At 42.4% G+C, this 17,960-nt stretch overlaps 2 protein-coding genes across 6 annotated transcripts in view; one reads left to right on the forward strand and one right to left on the reverse strand.

Annotated features, from left to right (window-relative positions):
* The window catches only part of KCNG2 (potassium voltage-gated channel modifier subfamily G member 2), a 50,408-nt gene extending 45,817 nt beyond the window's left edge, over nucleotides 1–4,591 (reverse strand). The window contains exons 1-2 of one of the 5 annotated variants that reach the window (XM_082234998.1): nucleotides 3,117–3,835; nucleotides 2,424–2,468 (exon numbers count right to left, since the gene is read on the reverse strand). The gene's annotated coding sequence lies outside the window, so the exon portion shown is untranslated. Of the gene's footprint in view, nucleotides 1–2,188; nucleotides 2,210–2,423; nucleotides 2,469–2,641; nucleotides 2,851–3,116; nucleotides 3,836–4,570 lie in introns of those variants that run through there. The other 4 variants (XM_082234999.1, XM_082235002.1, XM_082234997.1 and 1 more) reach the window with 4 other exon arrangements.
* The window catches only part of LOC309539753 (uncharacterized protein), a gene marked incomplete at its 5' end in the record, with an annotated part of 197,503 nt that overhangs the window by 64,104 nt on the left and 115,439 nt on the right, over nucleotides 1–17,960 (forward strand). The gene's annotated exons all lie outside the window — the stretch shown is intronic.

The following is a 17,960-nucleotide window of genomic DNA, read 5'->3' on the forward strand; positions in this document are numbered from 1 at the left end:
TCTTAGCGTAAAATGGCACGTGAAGTCAGATGGAAGTCAACTGCTTTCTCGCAGCTAATTTTAATCTCATCTCTGAAACTGAGTCTAGACTCATTTCCAGTTACACCATTGTCAAATCAGAATGTGTCATAAATGATTAAACAGGCAAACTTACGCCGCAGTCCTTTACACTCTTACCTAGCCCTATGCATGTTACTTCTGAGTAGACCTGCATAGGACTGAGCAGCCAGGATCCTTTTTTTATGATAGTGGTATGAGTTTGGGATGAGGGGAGTAGGCTATATGCTGGCAACCCTTCTACTCTCTGGATCCAGCAAGAGTTACAAGTGTTAAAATATAAGAAAGGATTCAAATTCCTGGTGAGGGTATATAGCCTAGGAAAGGAAGTGGCTTAGCACCAGAGGGCAAATGGGTAGGCCCCCTCCCTCCCTCAACTTGTTGGTAGTTAGGTAAAGGTAAAGGGACCCCTGACCATTAGGTCCAGTCGTGACCAACTCTGGGGTTGTGGCACTCATCTCATTTTATTGGCCGAGGGAGCCGGCGTACAGCTTCCGGGTCATGTGGCCAGCATGTCTAAGCCGCTTCTGGCGAACCAGAGCAGCACACAGAAATGCTGTTTACCTTCCCGCTGGAGCGGTACCTATTTATCTACTTGCACTTTGATGTGCTTCCGAACTGCTAGGTGGGCAGGAGCTGGGACCGAGCAATGGGAGCTCACCCCATCGTGGGGATTCGAACCGCCGACCTTCTGATCGGCAAGTCCTAGGCTCTGTGGTTTGACCCACAGTGCCACCCGCTTCCCTTGTTGGTAGTTAGAAACACATAAGCCAGAGTGGAGAGTTAAGTGATAGGAGCTAGAAAGGAGTGGGGACAACAAGCTGGGAAGCCAGAGAGATGTTTGATTTCTGTTTGAATCCAAAGCTGTGACTATGCGGGCAGCAAGGCCCTCTTGGGGTGTTAATGCTGTGATCCCCTCCATCACAGGTTGGATATACAGTGATACCGCACATTAAGAACTTAATTCATTCTGGAGGTCCGTTCTTAACCTGAAACTGTTCTTAACCTGAGGTACCACTGCCACTGCACGATTTCTGTTCTCATCCTGAAGTAAAGTTCCTAAACCGAGGTACTATTTCTGGGTTAGTGGAGTCTGTGACCTGAAGCGTCTGCAACCTGAAGTGTCTGCAATCCGAGGTACCACTGTATGTGTAAATAAACCATGTATCATAAAGAGACCATTCCACTGACCCTCATTCTGAAGGAAACATGATCCCTGTGTAAGCACCTAGAACCTGGAATATTGCACCACTCAAGAGTTTGGGGTGGCGTGCAAGTATATATATGTCATAATGACACTGCTTGCCTCTGCAGGTGGCAACCTCATGCAGGGAACAAATTCTAAGAAGCTGCTCTAAAACATAAACCAAGTTAAGGTCTCCCTTAACTTTACCTGGGCTTGACCAAGACAAAAAAAGGACTGTGTCTCATGTACACATACACCAATGCACAGAATAACTGAAACAAGTTTATCCTGAATATAAATAAGCAGCTGACTTTATGCTTTCAGCTCTTGAAAGATTAGCTCTTACCATTTACAAGGCTCTCTCAAACAAAACAAGTCCAAGTCCTCTTTGTCACTTAAATTTCAAATGAGACCTTAAACAATGGACACAAGGGAGCTAAACTACAAGCATTAGATCCTCCACAGAGATGAAATCTTAAATTATATTGTTACACACAGTACAGTGAACACAGTGCATGCAACCAGAAAGTATATTCTATAAACACTAAGCATAATATGCACAGTATTTTGGCATCTAGTTTTTAAGTGAAAACACCATAACCCCTTGTTGAAAAACATACTGAGCTCTTCAGTTCTAAGGATGACTGATTTCTTCTAAATTTGATAAAAGTGAAGCTTTACTCTTAAGGGTCACTTGGTTCATCCATGTTCATCCATACATTATAAAATGCAGAAGCAGATTCATTTTAGAAAAACAAAAAGGCACTTTGATGACAACCAAGCCCAATTATCTGAAAGCCAAAACAGTGATGATCAATTATAGCTTACACACATAGGGTTCTCCTTCTAAAAATAAAATCCACTAATTTTTCATCATGCAACCTTTTTTAAAAAACTAATCTTTGATGCATATCACACTTATAAATTATATTTAAATTCATTTACCTATCACAGTTCCAGGAAAACCTACTTTCATATGGGGGTAAAGTGGGTGCCATTTCCCATGCGGGCAGTTACTAGTACCAATAATTTATCTTATGGATGGAGGAGGTGATGAGAACCTGACAGCAACTTGGCTCTGGGTCCCAGAAACTACAAGTCGCCACCCATCCCATACGAATTCAAGACCACACTAAACATACCATGCAAGACACGATTATCTATTCTAAACCACACACACCTTGGTCCTGCCACTGAGCAGATTTTGAGTAAAGTGAGGTCTGGACTTCGGAGGAAAAAAAGAGAAAGTAAGCAATCTCGCTTTTTGGTTCTCTTTTGTTTTATGCCCTTGTTTATTAAGCCAGAATGCAAAATATCAACTATAGCAGCGCCTGAAGTTTGCTTTCTTCCTGCCTAACGAGGAACGGAGGCCAGGCATTGAGAAGAAAGGAGACTCACTCGACTTATTACATGTGATGACCCATTAGGCTGATAACAGGCGATGCACCACAGCGTTCCATTTCAGCAGGAATCTCAGGAGTTCAAGAGAGGAAAAATAGCAGAGAAAGTCCCTGCCAACGCCTTTACAGACAATCTACGCCACCCAGTTCCTTGCACCCGGCAAGAAGGAAGGGAGCACTTGGGGTTTTTCTTAGAATCTTGGTAACCTAAAAAAAGCAGGCGGCGTTTAGATGCTGCAACTGGTTCTCTCTTTGAAATCAAGTTGGACCGGATCTCATGCACATAGCTAGCCCGTTTAGCTAAGCTACGGCGCTATCCCCGCGCTGCAATGCTACGAGGTCTTCGCCGGGAACAAGCGGGACTTGCACCCGAGGAATCACGCCGCAAGGCTCGGGCTGCGCGCGGAGCCCTTTTTTAACGGATCTGACCAATTCGCAGCTCCTACCCAAACTTCCCGCACGCCTCGGCTCACCTCCACTTTCCAGCAACTCTCCTGCTTAGCTCCTTCCCTCGCGCTGCGAAGCGGCTCGCCAAGCTCCGGCAGCAACCAAAAGCGGACTTTCTCCTCTCTCTCCTTTTGCCCCGCGGATGGATAGGAAGGAAGGGACGAGGCGGCGCGCTCCCCAGCCCAGGCTCCTTGCGACGCCTCAAGCCCCGGCCAGCTGCACCCTCTCGGCGGCGCGCTGCAGGTGCTTCCCCAATCCCGTCCGGGCACTAATAGGAGGAAGCCGCCCTGCCGGCTCGGAGGAGGCAGCCCAGAAACGGGGCGGGGGAGCAGGACGCCACCTCGCCTCAGGCGCCGCCTTCTGCGCGCACACTCGCTGGCCGCTAGAAGCCCCGCAGAAAAGGCCGTCGGGTGCAGGAGCGGCGCCTACGTCGCGCTGCCCGGAGCGGCGCCTCGCCCGGCATTGCCGCGCGTTCGGGCGGGCTGCGGGGGGCGCGAGCGCTGCGTGCGCCCCAGGAGGCCGGCGAGGGCGGGAAAGCGGGCGGCTCGCTCCTCCCGCGCCCCCTGAAGGGGCTTTTGTGGCGCCTCCCCAGCTGCTGCGAAGTCCTAAGCAACGAGAAGGAAAGCGCCTCGTGAGCCTAGCGCTGGAGGGTCTGAACTTTTCTGGACGAGCACTCAACGTGTTGCAGATATTGAGCATAAGAAACGGCTCCTCATTGTCCACACCCATAAAAATATTCAAACTTTTACTGGCAGAACTCATTGAAATAAAGCAGAAACATCAAATGAAACGGGTCCCAAATACGATGTCCAGCATAGGCTTAGCATCTTACAAAATAGGAAAATGATCCAAGCTGATCTAAAAGCGAAGGTCTCTCTCTCCCCACAGCCTGCATACCAGCCTCCAGACTGTTTACTCTCCCTTCAGAAGAGCTTCTTTTACACATTCATTGAGTTTGGGAGAAAAGACTCAAAAGGCAATTCTCTGCAAAATGGAGATTTTGCAACCCTGTACCTCTCACATGATCTCGGGTTACAACACTCACATGTTAGTTACCAGAGAAACAAGCATCAGTTAGTTTATCATTAACCTAATGAGATTTCAAAGTGCTCTCCTCACTTTCAATATAGCCCCATGGGGGGGAAAAAACCTATGCTGAACCTTTCCCCCAAAATACATTTAGTCATTTTTCATTTCTGTGTCAATTAAACCATTATACAGTACTTAACGCATGCCCAAATAAAGAAAAGCAGCCACAACATGACCATATACCTTCGCCCTGCCACATTGAACAGGAAGCCATGACCAATTCAACCTCTTATTTCAACCTGACCACGATCCTGTAGCTTTTTGTTTTAACCCCTGAGCCTGACAGGCCCCACCCCACCCCCAATGTAGCAAGTAGTTCTACAGGAGGTCTTCTGCAGATTTTAAATAGACTTTTCTTTCATAAGAGACTGAATAAAACAATTAGTCTCACTTGATGCCGTTATGTTCTCGCCTTCGTGTCACAAACGCGGTGGCCCCAGGCTCCGCAGCTCTCTCAACTGCTCTCCCACCACTCTCAAAGTCAGCTTATACAACATACCTGGAGAGTTTGTGCTGCTGTGAGACACATTCCTCTGAGAGTTCAAGCGGTTGCAGGGCATTATCTAACAAGCAAGAGACTGGGTCTGCGTGTTTTTCAATCGTTTATGAAATGCTAAGTAGGTGCCTATGACCTTTCGAGGTATTACAATTGGCATTCCAGTTCTAGCTAAAAGGAGTCAGCTTTTTGTACCATTCAACAGGAACAACTCCCCCCGTTGCTCTGGTGAACCATATCCATTAGCTCGTCCATTTGTGCGATTTCTAAAACCTTGAAAAGCCTTTCTATAATGTAGGGATGAATCACATTTCCTGCCAACACAATTTTTGCAGCCACGTTAGTAATAACTTGCAAAATTACTTACAAGTTATTACCTTCAACATACAGTAATTAAAATCAGTACGGAAACATCAAATTTCAGCAGTATTTATTCCCACTGTCTGGCTTTTAAAAATCTTCTCTTTCTCCTGTATCTCAGCCTGTTCTTGATGATACCATAAGGGCTGCTTATTGTTCTCAGGTTTGGAATCTTACCTCCTTTTGCCCATAGTCTTGTCAAGCAAGCCTTGCTGTTTTCAGTTGGTAAATATATTGAGAATTTCCTCTCTTTATTCTAGAGCCACTATTGCAAGTTTAGTTCAATTTCTTGTTATTTCCTTCACTGCTTATTAGAACATTCTACATTTGGGTCTTCCTGTTTCTACTCTTAAGCCACTGTCTTAAAATGCTCTTGCTTGGTTGATATTTTCTGCTGCTCATTCAAATATTTATACTCTCCTCTCCTCTGAACTCCCTTGGTAATTCATCTCCAGTTTAAGCTGCTTCTACCTACTGCCTTACCATACTGCTCTGTATCACAGGTGGGGAAGTTTCATTTTATGTGGCCTTATTCTTCCATCTCATCAAAGTTGATGAGAGTTTACTTTATCCCCAGTGTTATGGCTTGGGAAAAATAAGTTTCCTCTCCACACATACACCATCTGACTAAGAACAAATGGATAGTCTTGTCTCTGTCTCTCCAGATACATTGTGTATGTGCTGTCTGTTCTAAAGAAAGGAATTACTTGTACTGTGTGCTTTCTAGATTAGTTGTTGTAATAAACTCATGTACAGTGGTACCTCGAGTTAAGTACTTAATTCGTTCCGAAGGTCTGTTCTTAACCTGAAACTGTTCTTAACCTGAAGCACCACTTTAGCTAATGGGGCCTCCTGCCGCCGCCGTGCCACCGCCGCACAATTACTGTTCTCATCCTGAAGCAAAGTTCTTAACCCGAGGTACTATTTCTGGATTAGCAGAGTCTAACCTGAAGCGTATGTAACCTGAAGCGTCTGTAACCCGAAGTACCACTCTACATCCAAACCCCTTCTGTGTATATATTTGAGAGTAACCATCAAACTCATTAGGACTTACTTCTCAGTAGACTGCAAAACCTGAGGTAGCCATGGTGAAATTTGAATCCTGTTGGTCTTTATTTTGAATTAGGTAACTCCAAGTAGTCTCTGTCTGCCAGCATGCAAACCCTTGGCAGCAAAAATGTTGCCCACTCCTGCTCTTTATCTTTAACCCCAGACTCTTTATATGTAACAATCTTCTAGCTAAGTCTAAGATTACTGTATTTCCTCTCCTTTTGTCCCTTTCCCCTTGCTGCTTTCTAGCCCTGGAATGTCCTTGCAGCCCTGAGAGGCATCAGATTCTATTCTTCTTTTTAATTTTTTTACCTCTGAGTACCTCAGGAAACAGGGACGTGGGTGGCGTTGTGGGTTAAACCACAGAGCCTAGGACTTACCGATCAGAAGGTCGGCGGTTCGAATCCCTGCGACGGGGTGAGCTTGGTCCCTGCTCCTGCCCACCTAGCAGTTCGAAAGCACGTCAAAGTGCAAGTAGATAAATAGGTACCGCTCCTGCGGGAAGCTAAACGGTGTTTCTGTGCGCTGCTCTGGTTCACCAGAAGCGGCTTAGTCATGCTGGCCACATGACCCAGAAGCTGTACGCCAGCTCCCTCGGCCAATAAAGCGAGATGAGCGCCGCAACCCCAGAGTCGGTCACGACCGGACCTAATGGTCAGGGGTCCCTTTACCTTTACCTCAGGAAACATCTGTTCATCCTGCCTTTCCCCAATTGACCTTTCTTTTTACACCTCTTCCTTTCCTCCTTAAAGTGTCTTACTTTTACCTTTAGACTGTAACCCTGCAGGTGGGGGCTTCTTTTTTTAAAAAAAAAAAATGCAGCACAATTTTAGGTAATAAATACATAAATAGCAGTCACATTAACCACTTGAAACCATCATATTTGTATCAAAGAACACCTACACAAAACAGAATAAAAGCCTGCCTGTCAAGCTTTACATTTCTAGCACATAAAAGTGTCTAATCCAAATATTTGATTTAACTTTGCAGGTGTCATATATCATCTATAAGGTAATCTGAACTAAGTCGCCTTCAAAGAAGAGCGAAATGAGAAAGTTTAACTGATAGGACTTAAGTGAATATTCTCTCAGATCTTATCCAGAATAGTGGCACCTTAGTTGAGAAACTTGTGTATCACTGTAATAAAGAACATTCAGAAAGTTAAATATGAGTGGCTTTTTGGTCCCATCTCCAAGATTATTTATTTCATTTATACCCCACTTTTCCTCCAACGAACCCAAGAAAGCATTCATGGTTCTCCTACCCCATTGTATGCTCAAAACAACTCTGTAAAGCAGATTCTCACCAGGCTGAGAACTGGTGAACGCTGAGCATTGCGGTTAGATGGAGATCTGAACTCAGGTCTTTCTGATTCTAGACTGACAACAACTACACCACACTGACACCTTCTGATCAAGTGCCAATAAAAAAATAAAATAATGCAACCAGTGACAGCACCAAAAAAGCTGCAAAATAAGCAGCGGATAGATAGATAGATAGATAGATAGATAGATAGATAGATAGATAGATAAGATAGAACTCAAACCATGGCTTGAAATCTTTTTTAAAAGTGGGAGAATAATACACTCTCTGCCTGGCATTGAAATGACAGCAATGTAGTTACCAGGAAAACCCTGCTGGGGAGAGGATTACAAAGTATGTGTGCCACCTCTGAAAATGCTTTTTTTCAGGTCAACAATCACCTTACTTCAGAGGGTATGGGGATCTGGAAGAAGGCCAGCACAAGCCATTTCGCTGTCTTAGGCAAAGGTCAAGCTGTCGCCAGCCGGTGAGCAAACAGCAGCCACATGCAACACCACCAGCAGGCACAGACACTCATAGGCGCCACAACTCGGCTCCTACTGCAGACAAGGGAGCATAGAATCACAGAACAACAGAATCGTACAGGTGGAAGGGACTCCTAAGGGTCATCTAGTCCAACTCCCTGCGATGCAGGAATCTCAACTTGTGGTTCCCCATCCAATTTAAAACCCAAGCTGGACTCTGCTTAACATTGCAAATGTGCTGGTTGTTTTATTGCTGCGCCCGTCAATGAGTCTGAGCAGCTTGCTACACAAGCATATACTGGTTTGGATTTTCAAGGTAAAACGTTTGGCTAACAATTTACCCATATCACAGCTGAACTACTTTTGCACTTGGAGGCATACATTTTTAACATATCTTCAGTTACTTACATTCCATTACACTTTATGAAGTAGTAGGCATACAAGCACTTAAATCCAATGAACAAGTGAATCTTTCCCAAATGTTTATTGTGACAGGTTTTTTTATTATTTAGGATCTATGCAATCATAAACCCTATCTATACAGCCCTTTCTGCATTTCCACACTTTCTCATATTTGCATTTGGCCTTGTGGAGGAAACTACATTCCAAGTTGGAACTGTACATTATGTAATTGCAGTTCCCACTGCTAAGGAAAGAAGCCACCATTTGGTTTTTTAAACACCTTGACTTTTAAGCCATGGGAACCACTGGAGAGATCTTACTTATTGGAGATTAATAAAACTACAGCAAACATTATTCCATTTCACCAGACATCAGAACTGAGTCCTTCTGTTGCTACTGTGGTCATAAATGCAACCACAGGAGAGAGAGAGACTTGTCTTGAATCTTCCCATTTCTTTGCAACTGTGAAAGATATAGAAATCCAGGCTATTTTTACTCCAATCATAGTGGCATATTTTTTCTTTCTGTCATACACAGTAGATTTATATTTTCAGGAATCATTAAGAGATGGGGTGCCACACAGCAAATAACATATTCAAGTATGTTATAGCTATCACAATCATTTGTCCTTATCCGATAAACACGAGAATCAAATACTCAGCAACCCAGAAATAATAAGATGAATGTTCAGTTTGGTAAACTAAAACCATACCAAATATATTTTAGCCTGTGCTTCACTTAAAGTATTCAGTCATGACAACATTCTGAGGCTTCTTGGTGCATTTGGTGTAGTTGAATTTTCATGCTGAATTGCTATGGGAGGAAAAGAACTATTGCTCAAAACTAAAAGTGCTGTTTAAACTCAGGTATTACATATTAATAAAAAAACCCTTTGTCATAATTTAGAGACTAGTGGATGGCTCTTAACCAATTCCCCTCCTCTTAGGTTGTCCCACGCAGACTAAATCTACCATTCAAGACAGATTAATTTTTCTGGTATGTGGCTGCAACTCTTAGACTGAGTTTACTAATAATACAGAGAGGTGTGAGAACCTTGCTTCAGATCCAAAACATGGAACAACAATTTGGCTGGTTTAGGATCTGACCTTTAGCAATTTTTAAGTGAACAGTATTAGGATAGAGAACACAAGCGTGTTCAGGTAGATGAAACATATTTTCCTACCTCACAGAGTTCTTGCATATTTGCTTCTGTAATGTTCATCCCCTATAATGTTCATACACATGCACTTTCTCTGTAATTCTTACTCAGAGTTCAAGCAGTAGATGAGGAAAAGTTAAATCGTTTATTTATTTTATTTTATTTTATTTATGCATTTTCCAGTTTATTTTTCACATACATTCATCATCTTATCATAGTCTTGTATGGACTTCCCAACCTATCCGTCATTGACATCCTATTTCACATTCTTTGTTTTGCTGAGGAAAACTGAATTTGGTAAGGGCTCTAGCCAACTCTGTATTTGAGGGGACAGAAGTAGTGCCTCAACCAAATATTTCCATATTTTCTCTTTCATCTCACTTCCCCAATATGTTTAAACTACTGCTGGACTATCTGGTAGTGTAGACATTGGCATCAGCAAAAAAAATATTATGAGAGAAATCAGACACTCTAGAGTGGCAAGAATACTTCCATGGACATTTCTAGAATGTAAAGTCTTTAAAGTTTAATATGAAAGTGACCAGAGGGAGGCATCATCTTGAATCTTGCTTCCAGTGTCTTAACTAATTTATAACTTAGAATGTAATGTTTAGGACCTCCTGTCAGCATTATTCTGTTGCACACATCATTACTAAGCCTAGGGATTTTTAAGGGACTCCTTTAGATCAGGATACTCAAGGTCATCCTGTATTTCATGAAGCCTCACTCTGCTTCAAAAATTCCACCTGTTATTTATAATGAAGAGCTATTTCTTGACTTTAAGCACATTTCACAGTACACAACAGACATCCAGAGACAGCAAAATTTTTGACTGCATTATTTGCTGCAAGCAAGGCAACTGACTTATTTATATTATTAATACACTACAGGACACCAAAGAAGACAACATCTTTCCTGCATTTGATCTTCATTTCAACATCAGATGCGATCACTCAGTTTATACTTATCTGAATAAACCTGGATTTTTTTATTTTTCTCCTTTGCATTGTCTGCTTCTGATTTCCACACATAAATACCCATAGAGCAGCAGGTTGCCTTTATAATGATCATAACGGAACATTCCAAAACTACCTTCAGAGCAGTGGCAACAGATTAGAGAAGGAGACATTTAAATCAGTAAATCAGAGAGAGATGAAATACAAGCCTTATGCATAACTCAGTTTGCTCAAAATAATTGTCCTGTTGGAAGACTCTTATTTCAGAGGTCTCTGAGAATATGTCTGACACTAGATGGCTGTGAGAGCACTACAAAAACTATGTTTAACATCATCTTCAACCTACTTGCAAAATCTTTCTCAGTTAAGGTCTAATAACATTAATTAAAATCAAAACCACAGATGAAATAAAGGTCTGCAAGCCCTTGGCAATGCATATAATATAAATACTGTACAGATGTTCATTATAATAACAAGGTTTACTTCTCTGCTCTCCAAGCATAGCTAGTGATTGAGCAAAATAGTCAGTTTCAGCACTTCTACTTTCAAAGAACCCCTAGACCATTTTTTTTTTACATTACTTGGAAATTAATATATTTCAATGAATGCCTAGGAAATACCTGATCATGCAGCTACCTTGCTGAGAGTCACTGCATGATATCATATTATGTACCCTGTTGTGCTAGCACAAGCTATAATAACAAACATAACTAAATCCTCATCCAATTAAATCCGAACTCATTTTTAAAGCACTAAGAGTTGATTTCAGAATAAAAGATTACTTAGCAAATCCCATTCTCCATACTCACTTTGACTCTTTAACATGGAAAAAGTGCTTCTGGGCAAAACAAATTGGATAAATGAAAACAAAAGTTATTATTAAACCCATGTGAGTATTTTTGATCAAAATGGCAAAATAGGACACACAAAAATGTGTGTAGTACCAAGCTTCACATTTTCACTCAGAATAGCAACTGCTCAGGTTTTGAAGGAGCTCTGATTTTCTGGAAGCCCCACTTTATCTGTGAATATATTCAAAAGCACATTCAGAAGTTGGAGATCTGTGTAGCGAGCAATCAATCATTGTATGCCAGAGTCTCTGTGACTTGTATCAAATGCCAGTCAACGCTATGCAGTCCACTTGGAAATGCTATGTTTGCTAGTGCCAGAAGTGTCCCTTATGGAATAAACAGATTAAAAGCAGCATGTGACTATAGATAAGAATGAACACTGGAAACAATCACACTCAAAATTAAGTTTAATCTTTCAGTGCAATGGAAGCACCTAAGGTTCTGAAACTCATCTGTACATTTAGTGGGAAAGAATGTGTTTTCTAAAACTTGAGAATGAATAGCCCTTACCTGGACAAATGGAATAAAATAGGCGGGATTCCAGCTTGCTTCTGGCAATTTTTTAAATCTCAAGCATCAGTGCCCTTTAAGTACAATTCATTGCATAAATTCAACATCTGCTCAAAAAATATTGCATTTGCTTTTTTCTTCAAACCTCAAAGAAAACATTGGGCTATAAGGCTGAAAATAATAGCAATAAGAAGTATTGGGGACAGGTTGAACTCTTGTTTCCTAATAAATGCTAATGATGGAACTTGCCAACGGCTATAACTGCACCATGTTGTTATATTGGCTTTACAGAGATATTGTTGCAGCCTATCAGGCAGATAATCTAGTACAAATGTTTAGAGATCAGGGAGTTTGATTTCATTAACCAGACATAAAAGGGCCACCTGGTGAAACAGATATAGAGCAGACACTCTGTATTGTGTAGACTAGGCCCACCATCCCTTCTATGGCCCCATAGCTTCTCAAAGTGTGTGAAATTTTGTCCTCTCCAAAGACTGACTGGGATTTTTGCCTCTACAGCTCAACTTAGAAGCCACAATGAACATACGTGACAATCTTCTATGCATCATTTGCACTTCTCACCCTACAAATTCTCTCTCTCCACCCCTCTATTTGTCTTATTAGTTGTTCACAGTAAAAGAATCTCTAAGTGGCTTTCAAAAAATTAAGAGCCAAAGAAATAGCATGAAAATTAAAAGGCTACATCACAATAAAATGAGTGCAATAAACATAAACAGAACCAGCAAAACAACAAAACTTCAGAAGTAGAAAATAGGTATCAATAAACAGCGGAAACAACACTACCTGGTGCCAAAAGGCTGTTAATGATAGTGCCAGGCAGACTTCACTGAAATGAGCATTCCACAAAGAGAGAGAGAGAGATACAACAGAAAGAGATTTCTCCTTTGTTATCATCCTCTGAACCTCCCTCAGAGTGAACATTCTATCTGCATGCTTGTCTGGCCTGGTGTTACACTGAGTAAATGGGTGGGCACAGCTGAGCTAGACCAAACCCACCTAGACCTCAATGACACACGTCTCCTTCAGTGGTCAGATTATTGGTGGGCATGGTCTTATTATTGACCCATCTGGCATTAAGCAATAGCACCACCAAATCAGAGAGCTCAGCAGATACTTCTGGGAAAATTGGTGAGCGGGCCTAAGAAAGAGATGATGCTAAGTATACAGACCTTCAGCTTTTCAGTGGTGGAAATAAGCATAGAGATACTATGCTCAGATAAGAATGATCAGACCCATCTGTAAGACTAAATAACAGTCTTATTGTTTTTCATCAGTGTTCTGAATACCATTTAAATAGTGTAAGTCATTTAATATTCATTAGCAGCTGAAAATGTGGCTAAAATGTTAGCGAGCTGAAATATCAATTATTGTCCACTTTGTTCCTCTTCCTTGTATTTAATCTAGGTGAGGCTAACACTATTAGGGAAAAGATGACCAGAAAGGCTAGAGCTAGATTAAGTGCTGCATTAGGTACAAAGCAGACTGCATAGAGTATCTGCCTCCATTAATCTCTGCTCAAGCTCAGGTTCTCATAACGCTTCTGCCATAGTGTTTGGACTCAGCTGAGCCTGTACACCAAACCTAAGGAGGCCTCATCTGAAGAGAAAGAGCAGGGCCTTACTGCATCCCCCACCCAGACTTGAATTGTGTGGAATCAATACCCTTTGAGGGTGACTTCCCAGGTAACAGCTTGCAAGAGAGGGGTGCAATATGGAGGGGCCAAACATTCCATGACAGGACTTCTCATCGTCAGTGCCAGGAACCCCCAAAGCAGATGCAGCAATGGATTTGTGCCAAATATCAGCATCAGAGACGTTTGGCAGCCTGAGGCTTCTCCATCCTTAGTCCTACCTGGGGGGAAGTGACAAGCACTAGTCTATGGCGCTGTGGTCTAAACCACGGAGCCTCTTGGGCTTGCTGATCGGAAGGTTGGCGGTTCGAATCCCCACAATGGAGTGAGGTCCCATTGCTCTGTCCCAGCTCATGCCAACCTAGTAGTTTGAAAGCACACCAGTGCAAGTAGATAAATAGGTACCGCTGCAGCGGGAAGGTAAACGGTGTTCCCGTGCACTCTGGCTTCAGTCATTGCATTGCACCAGAAGCAGTTTGGTCATGTTGGCCACATGACCCGGAAAGCTGTCTGTGGACAAACACCGCCTCCCTAGGCCTGAAAGCGAGATGAGGGCCACAACCCCATAGTCGCCTTTGATTGGACTTAACCATCCAGGGGTCCTTTACCTTTTACCTATGTTCTGGATCAGGACTGGTTGAGCTCTAGGAAGAGATCAGGCAGCTGGTCCATTCTTCAGTTTATGCTTGTTGGTTGCTAGTGCAACAACTCCATGAGAACAGCTGCCTTGTCCAGCCCAGCAAACCCAGGTCCTGATGAACAGCTCCTCAGCAGGTCTAGTGTACACTGTACCTGTTTTTGTTGCTCAGTTCATGCTGGACAGCTCCCTGGCTAGTCCAGGTCTTCTTGCTTGATAAATACCTGACCTGTGTGCTTTTGTTTTCCTTCAGCACTGGGAAAAGGCGGGTGTCTGACACAAGGCCTCTTCTCCATGCAAAGCCTGCACCAGAACACCTCAAACTACAAGGGGAACCTCATGTGATTAACGTTGCTCCATATAAAAATGTTCTCTGCACACAGTTCTGAAAAATGATGGGTCCCCTTGTTAACAGTCCTGTGCGGCACCTTTAGCAATAACCAACTCAGGCCGCAATCCTGTACATACTTATCAGGGAGAAATCTCTATATAATTCAGCAGGGCTTACTTCTGAGTAATATACAGCTTCTTTAGCATAAACCCACCCTAGGTTCACCAGGGACAACTTCTGAACGAAAGTAAGACACTCGGTCCAGTATACCTGAAGGAGCGTCTCCACCCCCATCATTCTGCCCGGACGCTGAGGTCCAGCGCCGAGGGCCTTCTGGCGGTTCCCTCATTGCGAGAAGCAAAGCTACAGGGAACCAGGCAGAGGGCCTTAACAACTTGGCCATACCCCATAACTTGTTAGCAGCCTCACCAGGCCCAGTGGGCACCAAAAACCACTGAGTGTGGCCAATAATGATCAGCAGCACCTGCAAATTAGTGGGGGTGTATTCCAGTTCATATAAGTATACCTTTGGCCCACCCAAAAAGCATCCTGCTTAGAATAGCAAAAACATTTTGCACCAGTCCAAACTAGATTGCAAACATAAGGACATCAGGCTCAACCGTACTATCATCAGGTTTGGTGTGTAACACTTAAAAAAATTAAAAATTAAGCCTGACACTGAACATGCTGTTTGAAATTCACACCGGTTATTGTAATGATTAATTTTGAGTCGTTAAAGGTATCACTTCGCTTGCTCTGTTTTTCAAAGGAAAAAACCCCCACTGTGACAGTTTTGAGGGGCTTAATGATAACATTGACCTTGAATGCCAGATTGCTATATAGTCTGCAATCTAAGGAAAAAAGATGCAGCAGCTTGTTGAGTCTAAAGACAAGCTTTGTACTTATTTTATGCAGTGAACAACAGAATGTGGAACTGACTTCATCAGGAGCCCAATTAATGTTGCAGCATTCATTTTTTTCAACAAAAGACAGCCATTAATAACAAGTTCTGCTTACATGCACAAGTGCGGATGTGACTGGACTGTACAAACCGAATTCCTCAACTTATATGTGTGTCCTGTGCCTTGCTTCTACACAAATGTATCCACCTTTGCTTTAATGACTCTTCAGAGTCCCATGGACTGCAAGAAGATCAAACCGATTCATTCTTAAGGAAATCAGCCCTGAGAGGCACACTGGAAGGACAGATTGTGAAGCTGAGGCTCCAATACTTTGGCCACCGCATGAGAAGAGAAGACTCCCTGGAAAAGACCCTGATGTTGGGAAAGATGGAGGGCACAAGGAGAAGGGGACAACAGAGGATGGGATGGTTGGACAGTGTTCTCAAAGCTATCAACATGAGTTTGACCAAACTGCAGGAGGCAGTGGAAGACAGGAGTGCCTGGCGTGCTCTGGTCCATGGGGTCACGAAGAGTCGGACATGACTAAACGACTAAACAACAACAACAAATGCTATATATTTGTTGTTAGAATTGTAAAGCCATATCTTCACAGAGTACTTGTCAGACATGACCTATCTTCACAGCAGAGGATCAGTAAATGGTGCAAATGGAAAGATTATGTATGAAGAGCTCTTGCTGTAGGGAAAATGTGCCATGAACAATCATCTCACCATTTAATCTTTGGCCTTATCAAGCGAAGTATACAAACAAATGTATATGAAGAACACTCAGATTCACAGCAAGAATGGGGGAAATGGAAAAGAAATTGGCTAATGCTCCGTTCCTTCCGTATTCCTAAAGCTGCAGTGACACTAAAGGGGTAGAAAGGGTGCAAAATCCTGGCTCTTTCACCCTGTCTTTTGCGAGAACCTCAATAACAGCAGTAACTACTGTATAGAATAAACAAATAAGTGTTCTTCACCCAACCCCCTCATACACACAGTGTGTATGTATGTATGTATGTATGTATGTGTGTATGTGTATATATGTGTATACACACACACACACACACACACACACACACACACACACACACACCGTGGCCACTTTAGGATTCAGACCCTATTTTGCCTTTCATTTTCTTTTGTCACCCCACATGTTTGTTCTTAGGCTGCTTCTGGCCATTTCCATTTTCTGGAAATGATCCAGAGGTCTTCCTACAGAAGAGGAATTAAGTGCAAATAATTAATTTAGGTCAAGACAATATGCATTGTTACCCACTGGCACTTTTGAAGTTAGTTTGCATAGGATGTGAGACTAAAGGAGACATTAAGTGTCTTTTGCTATCCTTGTTAGCCTAGCAGGTGATTGGAGTCCTTTCAGAAGTGTATGTGAGGATCAGTTTCCCTTCCAGCACACTGAAGACTCACCATCACTTGGGTTATGTCTGCACTGAATTGCAAAACTTTATTTGGTATCATTTTGGCTCATGTTACTCACAACACAGTTGCCTTCAGATCTGTTCTTCCCAATGCCAGCTAAGCTTTATGTGAAAACAAGGCTTTTAAGACATCCTTGCCAAACTTCCTAGTTCATTCTGCTTAAACCACCAGTTTTTGATGTTGATAAATTCTTATTGGGTCTGAGATGTTCTGGAATTCAACTACTGACCTCGTGATAAAAGGCACTTGCCCCTTACAATTTCTACTGAGCTGTATCAGATGCAGACATAGCATTAATCTAGCTAAGCAGTTCTGTTGAGACAAGTTTTATATTCCCTTTTGCTTCTTAAAAACTGCATTCTTATATTCCACCAGGGGTTTATTTTTGCCTACTACTGCAACATTGAGCAGACATCTTCACTGAACTGTTCACAGTTACAATTGAGAGCTTATGCTGAGAGGCACCAGCTAATTGAGAAACCAACCGTGTGTATGAAAAATGTAAATGAATTCTGCCAATGTGCTTTGACAAAGCTCTACACTGGTGCCTCACCACAACCATAGGGTAGACATAGGATAATGAGTTAAACCAGGAAAGAACACTGTTAATGTTGGCATGTCTATCTGATTTCCTCCTGTTTCCCCTTATAACACCTCCTCCCCCAGTAAATAATTGTGTGAGACAAATTAGCTTTCATGAGGAATGTTTTGTTGTTGCATTTAATGACAACTACGATGAAAATAAGACTCCTGTGCTCTGCATGGCTCCATGCTAGGAAGGGACTTGGTGAACGGATCTTCTCTTGGTACAATATTGCAGAAGGAATCTTTCTCTGCCAAAATTCTCCCTGCCATGTGCTTCTGGGATAGGCTGCACAGCTTTTGACATTCACATTAATTTGTAGAATGATCAGTTTTACTGAAAGCACAATGTTCTTATATTTTTCTACCTGAAAATGATGAACAGTAAGCATAATTAAAAAACAAAAACAGGGCAAAAGACAGATGCTGCTTAAAATCCAGAGCTACCACTGAAAAATAAATAAGTATTCTAAAAATACATTTGACGGTAAGTCTGTTCCAAATGGAATTATTAGCTTCAACTTTAGTCTTTACCAATTCCAACCCAGCATGTAGAAATTCTTGTTGCAAGTTTGGATACTTCTGCTTTACTGGATTCTGCTCTGGATTTCCTGGTTACACTTCCCCAGGAATGTCTTCCAGATTAGATCTCTCCTAATTGGCAT

This window comes from Podarcis vaucheri (assembly GCF_965113315.1).
Source record: "Podarcis vaucheri genome assembly, chromosome: 8".
Lineage (NCBI taxonomy): Eukaryota > Metazoa > Chordata > Lepidosauria > Squamata > Lacertidae > Podarcis > Podarcis vaucheri.